Here is a 19,981-nt window from a genome sequence, read left to right on the forward strand (position 1 = left end):
CTACGGTTTCGGCTATGGCTACGGCTTCGGCTTCGGCTTCGGCTTCGGCTTTGGTCAAATGATTGATTGATTAATTTTTTGGACTAAATTTATTTGTTAATAATAAATATTAATGTAAGATTATCCGCATTTGTAACGGATATGTTCCAATCCGTGTACTGACCACCAGCTGCGACAACAAGCCGCCTAATGCTCTTCCCACCATGGCCAAGTGCTTGCTCCACAAATATGCTAATGCATGCTCCACCATGGAGGGTGGACGGTCGTTCTTCTTTAACACTGGCTGCTATATATATGTGCAACAGCTGTTGAAGAAAGACACACACAATACACAAGACACAAAACTGAAATCGCTCAACAGATTTGGCTATACATTGCACTCCTTCCTCTCAGCATTTCCATACGATTTTCTGAGTTTCTACTCCTTCGTTCTGCATTGTTTTAACTTCAAACAAAGCAACTGTAAGTATGATTTGCTACCGAACTTTGTGTTCGCTAAAACATTGGGGTTTGAAGTACCACTACACCAGTGTGTTATTCGTTCTATCCTGGGAGAAAATAATTCATAATCTTGGGTACTAGGAGGGGATTAAATTCCTTAAGGAAACACTGTGAATTCAGTGGGCTCGAATTTATTACTGTTTCATTATGATAACTTATATTTTCCAGAATTATTATTTACAAATACAGCAATATTGGCGGGACTAACAATCTTAAGGAATTTAATATTTATTTCTGTATTTGTGTTATTCTTATTATTCTGCAAACTAAAACCTTTGTGGTTTTGTGTACTCCCGTTTTGGAGAGTAAAGCCTTCGTGGCGTTTTTTTGGAGATTAAAATCTACATGATTTTTACTCCAGTTTGAAAACGTTTATTAAACGTTTGTTTGTGTTATTCTTTTACAGAAAAAATAATGACTGAAAGCGAAAACCAAGCTGTTTCGACGGTGACTGCCAACGCATCGACAAGCCGAACACCGACAGAAAAACCCAAAAAATTTTTCGGGATTGATTTCAAGCGCTGGCAGCAGAAGATGTTCTTTTACTTAACTACGTTATGTCTATAGAAGTTCATCAAGGAAGATGTTCCTGATCTGCCAGATAAAACTCCAGAGAATAAACGCTTTATCGTGATTGAAGTGTGGAAGCATTTTGATTTTTTATGTAAGAATTATATTCTTAGCGGACTGGATGATAATCTGTATAATGTATACAGTGGTGTGGAGACGTCAAAAGAATTGTGGAATGCGCTTGAAAAGAAATATAAAACTGAAGATGTCGGGATGAAGAAATTCGTTGTCGCAAAATTTTTGGACTACAAAATGGTAGATAGCAAGTCTTTTATTACCCAAGTCCAGGAATTGCAAGTGATTATTCATGATCTACTTGCTGAAGGTCTTGTCATCAATGAAGCATTCCAAGTAGCAGCAATGATTGAGAAGTTACCTCCGTTGTGGAAGGACTTCAAAAATTATTTGAAACACAAACGAATGGAAATGTCCCTTGAAGATCTCATTGTTCGGTTGAAAATCGAAGAGGACAATAAAGCTGCTGAAAGGAGAGGCCGTGGAAATTCAACAATAATGGGAGCAAATATTGTTGAAGATAACAAAAAGAGGAAGAAGGCTTCTGGTCCGAAATACAACCTAAGCAAGAAGCGGTTCAGTGGAAACTGCTACAACTGTGGGAAAAACGGACACAAATCTACGGAGTGTCGTGCTCCAAAGAAAGACAAGAAAAGGGGTCAAGCAAATATGGTAGTAAAGCATGATGATGTTGATAACTTGTGTGCCATGCTTTCTGAATGTAACTTGGTGGGAAATCCTAAACTGTGGTGGTTTGATTCAGGAGCCACTCGCCATGTTTGTGCAGTTAGAGAAGCTTTTGCTACTTATGCTCCTGCTGGACCCGGAGAGACAGTTTATATGGGAAATACTTCAACAGCAAAAGTTGAAGGATATGGGAAGATATTTCTGAAAATGACTTCTGGCAAGGTCATGACTTTGAACAATGTCCTTCATGTTCCCGAAATGAGAAAGAATTTAGTCTCTACTGGACTTCTTGTTAAGCACGGTTTTAAGTGCGTTTTTGTGTCCAACAAGGTTGTCATAAGTAAGAATGAAATATTTGTAGGAAAAGGTTACCTCACCGAGGGCCTTTTCAATCTGAATGTAATGGTTGTGAAAAACAATAATAATATTTCAGCTTCTTCTTACTTACTTGAGTCAAATGATTTATGGCATGTACGTTTGGGTCATGTCAATTATAAAACCTTGCGAAAAATAATTAATTTGGAAGTACTGCCTAAGTTTAAATGCGAAAAATTAAAATGTCAAACATGTGTAGAATCTAAGTATGTTAAACATCCTTATAAGTCAGTTGAAAGGAATTCAAATCCTTTAGACTTAATTCACACAGATATTTGTGAAATGAAGTCAATACCATCTCGCAGTGGAAAGAAGTATTTTATAACTTTTATTGACGATGGTACTCGATATTGCTATGTTTACTTACTGAATAGTAAAGATGAAGCAATAGACACATTCAGGCAATACAAAAATGAAGTTGAAACGCAACTTAACAAGAAAGTAAAAATGATAAGAAGTGATAGGGGTGGTGAATATGAATCTCCTTTTGAAGAAATATGTTTAGAATATGGAATTATTCATCAAACAACAGCCCCTTACACGCCCCAATCTAATGGGATTGCGGAAAGAAAGAATCGCATATTAAAGGAGATGATGAACGCGTTGTTGATAAGTTCTGGTTTGCCACAGAACTTATGGGGGAAGCCATTCTTACGGCTAATCGAATATTAAATCGAGTGCCCCATAGCAAAACACAATCCATTCCATATGAAAAATGGAAAGGAAGGAAGCCCAACTTGAATTATTTTAAAGTGTGGGGGTGTTTGGCAAAAGTGCAAGTTCCTAAACCCAAAAGGGTAAAGATAGGACCGAAAACCGTTGATTGTGTTTTCATAGGATATGCGACAAATAGTAAAGCATATCGATTTCTGGTTCATAAATCAGAAAATCCCGACATTCATAATAATACGGTTATAATCAGATAATGCTGAGTTCTTTGAAAATATATATCCGTATAAAAAGGAATGTGAGTCGTTTGGTGAAGGATCTAAACGACCTCGGGAAGAAACAAAAGAAAGTACATGTAATCAGGAGGATCCAAGACGTAGTAAACGTCAAAGAACGTCTACTTCATTTGGACCAGATTTTGTGACTTTCTTATTGGAGAATGAGCCTCAAACATTTAAAGAAGCTATGACTTCTTCGGAATTATTGTTTTGGAAAGAGGCAGTCAATAGTGAAATAGAATCCATATTGAACAACCATACATGGAAATTGGTTGATCTTCCTCCTGAAAATAAACCTTTGGGTTCTAAATGGATTTTTAAGAGAAAAATCAAAGATGATGGCACTATTGATAAATTCAAAGCAAGACTCGTAGTCAAAGGGTATAGACAACGAGAAGGTCTAGACTACTTTGATACATACTCTCCAGTTACAAGAATTACGTCCATACGGATGTTAGTAGCATTAGCTGCAGTGTATGGTCTTGAAATTCATCAAATGGATGTTAAGACAGCCTTCTTAAATGGAGAGTTAGAGGAAGAAATTTACATTGAACAACCTGAAGGGTTTGTGGTTCCAGGTAAAGAAAAGAAAGTATGTAGACTTGTTAAGTCTCTTTATGGACTAAAACAAGCACCCAAACAATGGCATGCGAAATTTGACAAAATAATGTTGTCAAATAGTTTTAAGATAAATGAATGTGATAAATGTGTGTACATTAAAAATGTTCCAAATCACATAGTTATTATTTGCCTATATGTGGATGATATGCTGATAATGAGTAATGACATTGCCAACATAAATGCTACTAAGCGTATGCTCAATAGCAAGTTTGATATGAAAGACTTGGGAGTTGCTGATTTAATTCTGGGAATTAAGATCCATAAGACTCCTCAAGGTCTGGCATTGTCACAATCTCATTATATTAAGACAGTACTTGAAAAATTCAAGCACTTGGGCTTTAAAGTTGCAAAGACTCCAATTGACGTGAATCTTGCATTAGTAAAGAATAAAGGCCAAAGCATATCACAATTGGATTATGCTCGTGTGTTGGGATGCTTAATGTATATCATGAATTGTACACGACCAGATATAGCTTGTGCTATAAGTAAACTGAGTCGATATACGAGCAATCCAGGCCAATCTCATTGGATGGTAATGAAACGAGTTTTGGGATATTTAGAACATACCCAGAACTTTGAATTGCACTACAGTAAATTCCCTGTGGTGATTGAGGGATACTGTGATGCAAATTGGATCACCGGTTCAACTGATTCTAAGTCCACGAGTGGATATGTATTCACTATTGGTGGAGGAGCGGTATCTTGAAAGTCGTCCAAACAAACATGTATTGCCCGCTCTACAATGGAGGCTGAATTCATAGCCTTAGATAAAGCCGGTGAAGAAGCTGAATGGCTCCGGAATTTCTTGGAAGACATTCCATTTTGGCCCAAACCGTTGGCACCAATATGCATACATTGTGATAGTCAAGCGGCAATTGGAAGGGCTGGGAGCATTATGTATAACGGTAAATCTCGTCATATACGACGAAAACATAAAACCGTTAGGCAATTACTCTCTAGAGGAATTATCACGATTGACTATGTAAAGTCAAGTGATAATGCGTCGGATCCACTTACAAAAGGCCTAACTAGAGAGGTAGTTGAGAAATCATCAAGGGGAATGGGGCTATGGCCGAGAACAAGTCATTGTGGCGGTAAATCTACCTAGAAGACTGGAGATCCCAAGATCTAGGTTCAAGGAGATCAAACAAAGTCATTAATGACGGATCAACATTGTCAAATAAAATTTTAGTCCGTTCTCGTGATGAGACAATGTTCAGTACCAAGGATAAAGCATTAAGGCTTTTTAATGATTTCTAAATTTGATACGGGGTATATCAAATAGTGTATCTACAGGATGACACGTTTAGGAATCACCTATGTAAGTGTGAAGTGTTAGCCGCTTCAAAGAGAACTTTATAAGGCCAGTTCTCTACGCACTTATGAAACCAGGCGGTGTTCATGGCTGAAACGAATACAACAATGAGAACCAAAGACGGTTAAGGGTTGATTGTGTGACTTATGGTTGTCTAGGTATACACCAAAGATCGACGGTTCAAAGATATCAAATCTACCGATTGACCGAGTATATCCGACATAAGTTTACTACGGAAAGTTCAAAGGGAAACCTACTTATCCAGATGCGATTAATCCTTGCTTGCAAATCACACAGTTTTTCCATGCATACTTCCGTGATATAGCCATTCCCCATTCATGTGGGGGATTGTTGAGGTTTTGTTTTTAAGATGAAATAGTCTTAAAATGAGGGTGAATGGGAAATGGAGGGAAAATAAAATTTTTGAGTAAAATTTTAAGTTTTTCCCTCTTGACAATGAGACATTGTCCCATATTGGAAGAGGAAAAGATTTTTGGTGGGTATATATATAATTGCTCTTCTTGTAGCTCTTAAAGAGTTAAGAAGAAAGCAAGCCTCGCGCCGTCGTCGTCGTCGCTCGCTCGGTTCGACTTCGGCTACGGTTTCGGCTTCGGCTTCGGATTTGGATTTGGATTTGGTCAAATGATCGATTGATTGATTAATTTTTTGGACCAAATTTATTTGTTAATAATAAATATTAACGTAAGATTATCCGCATTTGTAACGGATATGTTCCAATCCGTGTACTTACCACCAGCTGCGACAACAAGCCGCCTAATGCTCTTCCCACCATGGCCAAGTGCTTGCTTCACAAACATGCTAATGCATGCTCCACCATGGAGGGTGGACGGTCATTCTTCTTCAACACTGGCTGCTATATATATGTGCAGCAGCTGTTGAAGAAAGACACACACAATACACAAGACACAAAACTGAAATCACTCAACAGATTTGGCTATACATTGCACTCCTTCCTCTCAGTATTTTCATACGATTTTCTGAGTTTCTACTCCTTCGTTCTGCATTGTTTTAACTTCAAACAAAGCAATTGTAAGTGTGATTTGCTACCGAACTTTGTGTTTGCTGAAACACTGGGGTTTGAAGTACCACTACACCAGTGTATTTTTCGTTCTATCCTGGGAGAAAATAATCCATAACCTTGGGTACTAGGAGGGGATTAAATTCCTTAAGGAAACACTGTGAATTCAGTGAGCTCGAATTTATTACTGTTTCATTACGATAACTTATATTTTCAGAATTATTATTTACAAATACAACAATATTGGCGGGACTAACAAATGCAGTGTTGTCAAAGGCGAAAAGCGCTAAAAAGTGATCCAGGTCTATTAGGGCTTTAATCGTAATACACAATTAAAGTGTGAGCTTTAGTTAAAAAAAGGCGCAACGAAGAAAAAAATAGAAGTATATATGTAATGCAAGAAAAAAAAGGTAACAATTTCACTCATATTAACAACAACAACAACAACAACAATGACCCAGTGAAATCTCACTAGTGGGGTATGGAGAGGATAGTGTGTATGCAAACCTTACCCCTACCCCGGAGAGTAGAGAGCCTGTTTCCGAAAGACCCTCGGCTCAAGAAGAAATTTCACTCATATTGATTTCCTTAAAAATTAATAATATCTTTTAACCAATATTTATTATTTTGTACCACTCTATTGAAGATAGAATTTATTGGCAATAAGGCATGGGCCTTAGTGCCTTGTCTATACTAAATCGCAACCTAAGCGAGGTGAAGTGCATACCTTGAGTTTTTTTGAGTTTTAGGGCTTGAGCGCGTCTCAAATGAGCTTTTAACAACACTGAAAAATTGTTTATAGTACTATTTTTGTTTTTTGAAAATGCTTACAATTTTATAAAAAGAACAGTGTGCAGTTAGAAGTGACAAGATACATACTCCAAGAAAAAACAAAAGATAAGAATTCCCCTAAAACAAAAACAGAAAAACTTACAGAGATTTTATGATAACAAAAACTTACAGGGATTCTATGATGTCAACTGTTAAGTATGGAGTCTATATTATTAACAAACATTTTTTACACCAAAAAGAAAAAGTACAAAGCAGTTCATTTTTATAATTCTTTGGAGGGATCTCAAATGGTTGAGAGATCCAATATACATAGTAATTGCTAATATTTCACAACCATGATTGCAGATTCCAAAATTTATAAGCTTTGTTGTTAATCTATATTAATTAACATAGGAAACACGTGTAACGCACATGTTCAAGAACTAGTATATATATATATATATATACTATACTGAAAGTGGAACCTCAAATGTCAAAGTTGAATTACTAAATTGACCATTAAATATTGAATGCCTATAATACCCTTAGAAAAATCATTATCATCATGCTATATTATAAGTGGGAAGCACCTAAGTCAAAATTGAATTACTAAAATATTCATAAAAAATTAGTGGACTTTTATACCCTTAGTAAATAAATAAATAATTTCTTATTGTAGTTAAACTATTGTATAAAAAGGTAAAAATATTTCATCATAAATATCCTTTATCATGTTAATGGTAATTAATAATTCATTCAACAATAAAATACGTACAATGTACAAAGTTTGAGAGTGTATCTGTTAAGAATTTACAGTTGGAGATTACGAAATATTAGTGTCGCAATTAATAGTTTCATTTCATTCTAACCACAAGAAATGCAGGGGGAACGAAGGGGCAGAGGTTACATTGGTGAAAAAGGAATAGGAAAAGCTAATGATTGCTTAGATAAACTTGTGGCTTTATAGCCTTCTTTCGTTGGAGTCATTCCCATTAATTTGGCAGTAACATTATGAAATTCTTCCTTTTGCTGGTTTGAATTTTTTTGCACTATATTGATGTGCTCCAAAGTCAAATAAGCACTTTGCGATCTTTTATGGAAAGCAAAATTCATGGTACTAAGTACTAACATGTTTTCTCTTCACGCAATTAGGGAGTTTGACTTTGGTGAGTTAAAGTCAAATGCTACTATTTTATTTCATATTTGTCTTCTCTTTAGTGTTGCATGTGCATTTGGAGTATTTATCAAATGATAGCTTGGACAATATAAATTTTTCTACTTAGCTATCTTCACCATGTCGTCTCTTCTCTTCATCTTTGACATTCACAATTAATTTTACCTTTGAAAAATAGCTTTAAAACCTATAACTTTTTGTAGGATAACAAGTATTCTCAGTGATTCTTCGAAATTCATAGGTCTTAAGCAGTTCTTTCTCGACATTTGATGAGTATCTATCAAAACTAGGGCAACTGAAACATGCTCTTGAAGAAGATGTTCATGGCCTATCTTTTATTCATCTTGGTAGAGCTTAAGAAATCTAGCACTGAAAATATTGTGTGAACATGTTTCATCATTTTACTTTCTCATTCAAATATTGCAGTGTACTTTATATTAAAAGAACACATAAATTGGAAAGGAAGGTGGTCTCCATCAAGATATTTGGGAAGAAGGAAGATGAACAATATAATTTTCCTAGCAATAGTTGGCTGGTCTTTTTTTTATTTTTATTTAAGATCAACTAGATTTCAACTGAGATAATCATGAGGAGCATCGTTTATAAGAAATTATTAAATTATATATAACCAATAACATTTATGCACTTAATAAAATAATAAAAATATAACTACAAAGAATATTTTGTATGCTATAAGTTATGTTTTTAACTCAAAACGTTTTGGAACTTATATGGAGTTAATAGTTATTATATTATTTTTTTGATTACAAGCTACATAATGATTGATATGGGATAGACGTGCAACACACGTATCCAGAAATTAGTAAATAAAAATTTCTTTCATAAACTAATGCATTAACTGATATTCTCTGACCTAAAAATATGGAGAACATGAAGAGTTGCAATTTCTAATTCAATATATATTAAAAGTAACTGAATCTCTTTCAACGTGTCATTATTATACAATTCTAGAAATATGTACACTTGAGTTGTTACACATAAAGTTCAAATAACCTAAGCCTGAGATCAAATGAAGAGACAATGGGATCAATATATTTGGTTGAGAGCTTGAGTGTTCACCTTCGCATGTTGAGATGATATTTGGTTGTTTCGATGACTAAAATAAAATCAGTTCATGATTTTGAGCTTGCACGTCTTTTATATTTATTTTTGTAATGGTCAGGTACATATTTTCACAATATATTGATTTTTAAAAATTAATATCAATTTACATAATAGACACGTGCAACACACGTGGTCAGAAATTAGTAAAATAATATGCTGAATCAGTGAAACACATTGGCTGACCAACTCAAAAATAGTGAATTTGTTATACTTAAGGTGAAAGTTTATAACACATTAGCTGTGTATCAGGTAGTGACAAATCATTATTACTTTTCTTATCCAAAAATATAATGTTCTGCTTACAGGACGAAAGGGGAGAGCCAGCTGCAAGGTTGACGTTAATGTGGAGACTACTGGTTCAAGTTAGCATACCAAGTTTTTAATAGTCGCGTTTAAGGTGTCATAATGTCACGATCTGAAATTCCTACCTTCAGACTGTGATAGCGCCTAATATTTCACTTACTAGGCAAATCAACATTAGAATAATATTATCCATTTTAAAATAATTTTTAAATTTATTAATAACAAAGAAACAAATGCGGAAGTAAAGTCTGAAATGTAGTGAATAATCCATAAAAACAACGGTATCTAAATACCATCCCAGAATTGGTGTCACAAGTGCACGAGCTTCTAGAATAATACAAATAAAGGTTTGAATAAAATAAAGCTGTCTGGAAACAAACACACAACTAAGGTAAAGTAGACTAGGATTTCAGAACTGCAGACGCCGTACGGTTATACCTCAAGTCTCCTCTGATAGCTGAAATCCGAGCAAATCTATGATACGTCGTTGGGACTAACTCCGAAATCTATACAAGAAGTGCAGAGTATAGTATCAGTACAATCGATCCCATATACTGGTAAGTGTTGAGCCTAACCTCGACGAAATAGTGACGAGGCTAAGACGGTTCACTTACATTAACTTGTACGCAATATTAGTAACAACAACAAATAATAGAAATAAATCAGGTAACTCATTTAAAATAATTGAAGCCAACTCAACAGTCATAATCCATTATTATTTCAACCAATTTCCGTTATAGCGTGCAAACCGCTTCCACAATATATTCATTTTTAATCCTCTCATATAATCATTTTTAATCAAGTATATATTGACAATTAAATAAATTTATTGCGGCGTAAAATCTGATCCCCCAAATATTGACTTTTAATAAGTCTGTTGCGGCATGCAACCCGATCCTCCAATATGAACTTTTTAATAAGTCTGTTGCGGCGTGCAACCCGATCCTCCAATATGGACTTTTTAATAAGTCTGTTGCCGCGTGTAACTCGATCCTCCTATATGGACTTTTTAATAAGTCCGTTACGGTGTGTAACCCGATCCTCCAATATGGACTTTTTAATAAGTCTGTTGCGAAGTGCAACCCGATTCTCCAATATGAACTTTTTAATAAGTCTGTTACGGTGTGCAACCCGATCCTCCAATATATTCATTTCGATCAATTCTGTTACGACGTGCAACCCGCTCCTCCAATATACATATTTACCAATTCAATTAGAAGAAATTTCCCCAATAAATGCAATAATTAATATAAAATTATAAGACAACAAGCAAACAATAATTATGATTTAATTATGAAACAAACAATGAAAAATAGCAAGTTATTATGAAAATCATGGAGGAAATAGGTAGTTTAATATTTAATAAGCTAAATGTGAAATAACAATTAAGACACATAATTCAAATAGCATGTAACAATTAAATGCAGGAATTCAAGAATTAATATTTGACAAAAAATAGGAGAGAAATAATTATTATAATAATTAATTTATGATTTAAAATAATTTATAATTTTTCAAGTAATAGGCAAACAATTAATTTGACGACGTATAGACACTTGTCACCTTGTCTATATGTTGTTCACATTCATTTCACATAACAAATAATTTAAAGGCTCTATTCCCTCAAGTCAAGGTTAACCACGACACTTACCTCGCTTTGCAAATTCCAATCAATTACTCGACCACAAATTTTTCTTTTAAATTTGTCTCCAAAAGCATCCAATCTATTCACAAACAATTTGATATATTGAATACGAATCATAGGAATTAATTCCATATGAATTTATAAATTTTTCGGATAAAAATCCGAAATTCATTTAAATATTCGACAGTGGGACCCACGTCTCAAATCTCGAAAAAACTCGCGAAATCTGAACACCCGTTCCGCTACGAGTTCAACCATATAAAAATTATCCAATTCCGATATCAAATGGACTTTTAAATCCTAAATTTTTGTTTTTGGAAGATTTTATAAAAATCTGATTTTTCTTCCCTAAATTCACGGATTCATGATGTAAATGAGTATGGAATCATAAAATATAATCAATATAGGATAAAGAACACTTACCCCAAGAATCATACTCTTAATCACTCATCATTACCCAAACTCGAAATTGAAAATTAGAGGTTAGAACCTTACCTCTTTGATGAAGAACTTGAGGGATTTCTTGTTGGATTTCAAAGCTTGAACAAGATTTTTGATGAACAAAGCACTTGAGCTTCTTCCTCTCTGTAAAACACTCTCACTTCTCTCTAAAATCATCAGGTAACTGCCCAAAAATATGCCCCAACACCTATTTATCAAAATGGGATCGGTTATGAAAATAGGTAAATAGACCCTCCGAACTCAGGTATGCAGTCGCACAATGGACCGCACAATGGGTATGCGTGTCGCACAATGAACCGCACAATAGGTATGCGGGTCGCACAATGGACCGCACAATCGATGCCGTAAAGTGGGCTGCGCTGGACAGGTTTGCGACCCATTTTTCGGTCGCACAATGTGTTTTGCGATCGCACAATTTGCCGCAAAATTATATTTTTTCAGCTTTTGGTAATTTGGTCATAACGTCTTGTAGGAATGTCCAAATGACAAACGGTTTGAAGATTTAGAAACTAGACTCAAAGATATTTTATTTGATAGGTAATATACCTATAACACTTCGTATCATGAGAGTTATGCTTATTTGAAGTTAGGTCTTGTGCGAACTCACTTGAAACTTTAGTCTTATTAACTTTTCAGAAAATTATACGAACTTCGCATGCAAGTCGAGGAGTGAAAAATAATGCTTTTCGAGGTCTTAGAATACAGAATTAATTATCAAATTTAAAGATGACATTTTGGGTCATCACATTCTCCACCTCTAAAACAAACGTTCGTCCTCGAACGAAGTTAGAAAAAGTACCTGAGCTGGTGAATAAGTGTGGGTATTTACTCCGTATGTCCGACTCGGACTCCCAGGTAGCTGCCTCAATCGGCTGACCTATCCATTGTACCCGAACTGAAGGATAACTCTTAGATCTCAATTGACGGACCTGCCGGGCTAGAATAGCCACCAGCTCTTCCTCGTAAGTCAAATCTTTGTCCAATTGAACTTAGCTGAAATCTAACACATGGGACAGATCACCATGATATTTTCGGAGCACAGACACATGGAACACCGGATGAACCGCTGATAAACTAGGTGGTAATGCAAGCCTGTAGGCTACTTCACCCACCCTTTCAAGAATTTCAAAGGGTCCGATATACCTAGGGCTCAACTTGCCCTTCTTTCCGAACCTCATTACACCTTTCATAGGTGAAACCCGGAGCAATATTCTTTCTCCAACCATGAATGCAATATCACGAACTTTACGGTCGGCATAACTCTTTTGCCTAGACTGAGCTGTGCGAAGTCGATCCTGAATAATCTTGACCTTATCCAAGGCATCCTGTACCAAATCGGTACCCAACAACCGAGCCTCTCCCGGTTCAAACCAGCCAACTGGCCAACGGCATCGCCTTCCATATAATGCCTCATATGGAGCCATCTGAATGCTCGACTGGTAGCTATTATTATAAGCAAACTCACCAAGTGGAAATAATTGATCCTAAGAACCTCCAAAGTCCATAACACAAGAGCGAAGCATATATTCCAATATCTGAATGGTGCGCTCTGACAGTCTGTCTGTCTGTGGATGAAATGTTGTACTCAACTCAACCCGTGTGCCTAACTCACGTTGTACAGCTCTCCAGAAGTGTGAGGTAAACTGCATACCTCGATCTAAAATAATAGACACGGGCACACCGTGAAGGCGGACAATCTCACGAATGTAAATTTCAGCTAACCTTTCTGAAGAATAGGTAACTTCTGCTGGAATAAAATGTACTGACTTGGTCAACTTGTCCACAATAACCCAAACTGCATCAAATTTTCTCTGAGTCCGTGGGAGTCCAACAACAAAATCCATACTGATACGCTCCCATTTCCACTCAGGAATTTCTAACTTCTGAAGCAAATCACCAGGTCTCTGATGCTCGTACTTAACTTGCTGACAATTCAGACACCGAGTTACATATGAAACTATATCCTTTTTCATTCTCCTCCACCAATAATGTTGCCGCAAATCTTGATACATTTTGGTGGTACCTGGATGAATAGAATACCTGGAGCTATGTGCCTCTTCAAGGATTAATTCACGAATCCCGTCAACATTAGGCACACAAATATGACCCTGCATTCGCAGAACTCCATCTTCCCCCACAACAACCTGTTTGGCATCACCATGCCGCACCGTGTCCTTAAGGACAAGTAAATGAAGATCATCATACTGTCTCTCTCTGATGTGCTCATATAAGGAAGACCGAGCGACTGTGCAAGCTAGAACCCGACTAGATTCTGAAACATCTAACCTTATGAACTGATTAGCCAAGGTCTGAACATCTGCAGCTAATGGTCTCTCACCAACCGGAATATAAGCAAGGCTGCCCATACTTACAACCTTTCTACTCAAAGCATCGGCCACCACATTGGCCTTTCCGGGGTGATACAAAATGGTGATATCATAGTCTTTCAACAACTCCAACCATCTTCTCTGCCTCAAATTAAGATTTTTTTATTTGAAAAGATACTGAAGGCTACGATGATCGGTAAATACCTCACACGAGACACCGTAGAGGTAATGCCTCCAAATCTTCAGCGCATGAACAATGGCCGCCAATTCTAAGTCATGAACAGGATAATTCTTCTTATGAACTTTCAATTGCCGTGACGCATATGCAATCACCCTGCCATCTTACATCAATACTGCACCAAGCCCAACGTGAGATACATCACAATACACCGTATAACGATCCTGAACCTATGGGTAATACCAACACTAGTGTTGTAGTCAAAACGGTCTTGAGCTTCTGAAAGCTCAACTCACACTCGTCTGACCATCTAAATGGGGTACCCTTCTGGGTCAATCTGGTCTTAATAGTTGTTCATAATCAATTATATAATCGCCAAATAACTTCATGTTAACAAAAAACTCATTTCACACCTTCATAATACTGATAACGAGATGCGAGGCATGAAGACCTCATAATTATTTACCCGAATTAACGAGTTACCTTTAACGCCACCTGGGCGGGCTCCTACCTCGTAGGTTAAAACTCAATAATTACAACACGAATTTGGCAAGTATGCACAGAGAATTTCATACAAGAATTTTCAAATAAGCCTAACATGCATGACTCCCTTGTTATTACTATAGTATAAATTTAATTTCACAAGGGAGAACCTAAACACAAGAATTTTTGTCATAAGGATCTTGTCCTTATATAACTTTTACCGCAGCTCGTAGCCCGATTTATTCATATTGATTTATATTAAAAATGCGAGGATCTCGTCCTCAGTTCTGGATCACAAGTAATATGCACATCGTGCCAATCAAAATTTTCCATTTTCTCTTTTTAAATAATTTCGGTTACACAAAATCACAAAACATAATGAACCCCACACCGGTAGGGCATATAATTCATAATTTGTAATTAATTATCCGAAAATTACATCAAAACTTACCGAAATGGGTAATAGGAAGTTACCTTTATCCTCACAGCTCTTATTAGTGACCAACATGGAATGATAGGCGTAGTTATCTCCATAGAATCTCCCAACATGAGTAAACACATAAGTAGATTATAGAATTACGAAGCTCACTCATAAGTGGAGCACAATAGGAGGACTCGTTTCGATACTCATAATCGAATCAAGTTAAGAAAATTATTCCTTTATATTAAATCGAGGTCGTACCTGTAACGTCACCATCTGATGTAGCGACCTCCGCCATACCATAAAACAAATATATCAACGGCTGGGTCTCCACCTCTAGGACGCCTTCTACTCGCATGTCCTCCATCCCTAACTGGCCGTGTGGGTGGTGTAGTAACTGCAATGGGGCACGTAGCCTGAGTACTTTGATAAAATATGTCTCTCCCAAGTTTGGGGATATGTTTTTTCATGATGTGCCTAGTATCACTGTATTCATAAAAATCCCTTTGCGGGTTTGGATGCTCATATTGAGTTTGTGCCAGATAATTAGAATAACCATTGTAGGAAACTCATGTCGGTGGTGCATTAAAAGAACTTACTGGATCACCCCGAGTAATCCGATGTGCGGACTGGGCTGGCCGACTGCCCGAGCCCCCACTATAATGATTTATACTTGCAGAGTAGAATCCCCTGAATCCCCAGAACCTCGAGACGTCTTGGTCTCCTTAGTTTCCTTTTCCTCACCCCGAACATGTCCTAATATCTTGGCAATTTCTACCACTAGCGAAAATGAAGTATCAGCCTGTAGCTCCCGAGTCGTACAAAATTTTACGATTATAATTGAGTCCTTCAATGAGTCTGTGGACTCGCTCTCTGACTGTAGGAAGCAAAGTAGGAATATGACGGGCTACCTAATTGAACCTGATGGCATATTATGACACCGTCATGGTGGCCTGACGCAACTATTCAAAACCTATGCGCCACACGTTACGGAGAGTCCGGGAACAAACTCTTTCAAAAGCGTTTTTGAGAACTGAGCCAAGTGGGCGGTGTTGCATTAGCTGATCTGCCCTCTTCATAGGCTTGCCACAGACACCTGTGGAGAATTATCTCTCCCAAGGCCAATTTATTCTTTTGTTATGCTGACTCAACACTGTTGACCTGACCCATTTCTTAACATACTCTTCATTTTTTCTTTGGGGTAACCCTTACCCCTATTTATACATAACGATCACAAAAGTAGAGCTCTATACAGACAAATCTTGGCACGAACCACATAGTCCAGAATCTCATCAACCACTGTACTTCCTCCGAAGCACCCCAAAATCCGCAACCATAACGTCCACGCTGAGTAGACTTTCTGAAAATTAAAGTTATTTCTCTAACTCCTTTGGTACTGAAGTATAGGATTATTAAGTAGGCGGACGTACCGCAAGTCCCAACCTTATCCTCTACAAAATCTTAGGTCTTAAACATGTGTAAATTTTGGAGAACCTTTCAGTACCACATATGTACATTTCAGGCCAAAACTGATATAACACATGACCCCGCAATCCATATTGGAGAATCGGGTTGCACTCCACAACAGACTTATTAAAAAGTTCATATTGGATGATCGGGTTACACACCGCAACAGACTTATTAAAAAGTCCATATTGGAGGATCGGGTTGCACGCCGTAACAGACTTATTAAAAAGTCCATATTGGAGGATCGAGTTACATGCGACAACAGACTTATTAAAAAGTCCATAGTGGAGGATTGGGTTGCACGCCGCAACAGACTTATTAAAAAGTCCATATTGGAAGATCGGGTTGTACGTCGCAACAGACTTATTAAAAGTCAATATTTGGGGGATCGGATTGTACGCCGCAATAGACTTATTTAAAAGTAAATATATACTTGATTAAAAATAATTATACGAGAGGATTGAAAATGAATATATTGTGGAAGCGGTTTGCACGCTATAACGGAAATTGGTTGAAATAATAATGGATTATGACTGTTGAGTTGGCTTCAATTATTTTAAATGAGTTGCCTGATTTATTTCTATTATTTGTTGTTGTTACTAATATTGCGTACAAGTTAATGTAAGTGAACCGTCTTAGCCTCGTCACTATTTCGTCGAGGTTAGGCTCAACACTTACCAGTATATGAGATTGATTGTACTGATACTATACTCTGCACTTCTTGTGTAGATTTCGGAGTTAGTCCCAACGGCGTATCATAGATTTGCTCGGATTTCAGCTATCAGAGGAGACTTGAGGTATAATTACACGGCGTCTGCAGTTCTGAAATCCTAGTCTACTTTACCTTAGTTGTGTGTTTGTTTCCAGATAGCTTTATTTTATTCAAACCTTTATTTGTATTACTCTAGAAGCTCGTGCACTTGTGACACCAATTCTGGGATGGTATTTAGACACCGTTGTTTTTATTGATTATTCACTATATTTCAGACTTTACTTCCGCATTTATTTTTTTGTTATTAATAAATTTAAAAATTGTTTTAAAACGGATAATATTATTCTAACGTTGGCTTGCCTAGCAAGTGAAATATTAGGCGCCATCACGGTCCGAAGGTGGGAATTTCAGGTCGTGACAGTTGGTATTAGAGAACTAGGTTACTTAGGTCTCACGAGTCATGAGCAAGCTTAGTAGAGTCTGAAGGATCGGTACAGAGATGTTTGTACTTATCTTCCAGCGGCTACAGAGTTTAGGAATAATTCTACTTCTTTCATTCCTTATCGTGCAACATTGATTTATCTTGAAACATATATCTCATATTACTTTGTATCCACTCGTGTATGAAATTGTGCACTCAGTATCAGTTGTGCGTCGATGGTTCGTAATGCCGCATATGGACTACGAGGGAGCCAGAGATGCTCAACATTGCCTCAACGTATGGTTCCAACTGAAGATGCAGACGTATTGAGAGATCACCCAGTGAATCATGTGAGGGGTGCAACGGACCTTGGCATCTGGTTGATTTATACGAGCTTTGAAGGTTAATATTGTGGATCATCGGACGTGGTGAACTATGACATCGCACCTAGTGATTTTTAATAAGTCTGTTACGGTGTGCAACCCGATCCTCTAATATATTCATTTCGATCAATTCTGTTACGACGTGTAACCCGCTCCTCCAATATATACATTTACCAAGTCAATAGAAGAAATTTTTCCAATAAATGCAACAATTAATATAAAATTATAAGACAACAAGCATACAATAATTATGATTTAATTATGAAACAAACAATGACAAATAGCAAGTTATTATGGGAATCAGGGAGAAAATAGGCAGTTTAATACTAATAAGCTAAATGTCAAATAACAATTAAGACACATAATTCAAATAGCATGTAACAATTAAATGCAGGAATTCAAGAATTAATATTTGACAAAGAATAGGAGAGAAACAATTATTATAACAATTAATTCATGATTTAAAATAATTTATGATTTTTCAAGTAAGTAGGCAAACAATTAATTTGACGACGTATAGACCCTTGTTACCTCGCTTATACGTCGTTCACATTAATTCATGATTTAAAATAATTTATGATTTTTCAAGTAAGTAGGCAAACAATTAATTTGACGACGTATAGACCCTTGTTACCTCGCTTATACGTCGTTCACATGCATTTTACATAAAAAATAATATAAGGATTCTATTCCCTCAAGTCAAGGTTAACCACGACACTTACCTCGCTTTGCAAATTCTAATCAATTACTCGACCACAGATTTTCCTTTTAAATTTGTCTCCAAAAGCTTCAAATCTATTCACAAATAATTCGATATACTCAATACGAATCATAAGAATTAATACCATATGAATTTACAAATTTTCCGGATAAAAATTCAAAATTCATTTAAATATTCGACAGTGGGACCCATGTGTTAAATCCCGGAAAAACTCGCGAAATCCGAACACCCGTTCTGCTACGAGTTCAACCATACAAAAATTATCCAATTCCGATATCAAATGGACCTGCAAATCTTAAATTTTCGTTTTTGGAAGATTTTATAAAAAAATCTAATTTTTCTTCCCTAAATTCACGGATTCATGATGTAAATGAGTATGTAATCATGAAATATAATCAATATAGAATAAGGAACACTTACCCCAAGAATCATACTCTTAATCACTCATCATTACCCAAACTCGAAATTGAAGATTAGGGGTTAGAACCTTACCTCTTTGATGAAGAACTTGAGGGATTTCTTGTTGGATTTCAAAGCTTGAACAAGATTTTTGATGAACAAAATACTTGAGCTTCTTCCTTTCTCTAAAACAATCTCACTTGTCTCTAAAATCATCAGGTAATTACCCAAAAATATGCCCCAACACCTATTTATCAAAATGGGGTCGGGTTATGAAAATAGGTAAATGGACCCTCCGAACTCAGGTATGCGGTAGCACAATGGACAGCACAATGGGTATGCGGGTCGCACAATGCACCGCAAAATCGATGCCAAAAACTGGGCTGCGCTGGACAGGTCTGCGACCCATTTTGCGGTCGCATAATGATTATGCGATCGCACAATTTGCCGCAAAATCGCATTTTTCCAGCTTTTGGTAATTTTATCATAACTTCTTGTAGCAATGTCCAAATGACGAACGGTTTGAAGCGTTAGAAACTAGACTCAAAGATATTTTAATTTAATAGGTAATACACCATATAATACTTCATATAATTAGAGTTATGATCATTTGAAGTTAGGTCTTGCGGGAACTCACTCGAAACTTTAGTCTTATGAAATTTCCAACTTCTACATTTGATGCCGAAACCTATCGAATCAAATCCGATCGATCTCAAATTTTGCACACAAGTCATAAATGATATAACGGGGCTATGAAAAATTTCAAAATTGGATTCTGACTCCGATATCAAAAAGTCAACCCCATGGTCAAACTTGAAAATGTTTAGCCTTTAAATTACTAGTTTCCGTTAAATGGTCATAGAGAGTCGGAATGGGTGGTTCTTTTGGGAGTGTTATATTTGAAATTGTGAGATTTCTT

At 36.5% G+C, this 19,981-nt stretch overlaps 1 protein-coding gene across 1 annotated transcript in view; it reads left to right on the forward strand.

Annotated features, from left to right (window-relative positions):
* LOC107791924 (TMV resistance protein N-like) overlaps positions 1 to 19,981 on the forward strand; it is a 113,169-nt gene that overhangs the window by 91,968 nt on the left and 1,220 nt on the right. The gene's annotated exons all lie outside the window — the stretch shown is intronic.

Source organism: Nicotiana tabacum, chromosome 19, assembly GCF_000715075.1.
Source record: "Nicotiana tabacum cultivar K326 chromosome 19, ASM71507v2, whole genome shotgun sequence".
Classification (NCBI taxonomy): domain Eukaryota; kingdom Viridiplantae; phylum Streptophyta; class Magnoliopsida; order Solanales; family Solanaceae; genus Nicotiana; species Nicotiana tabacum.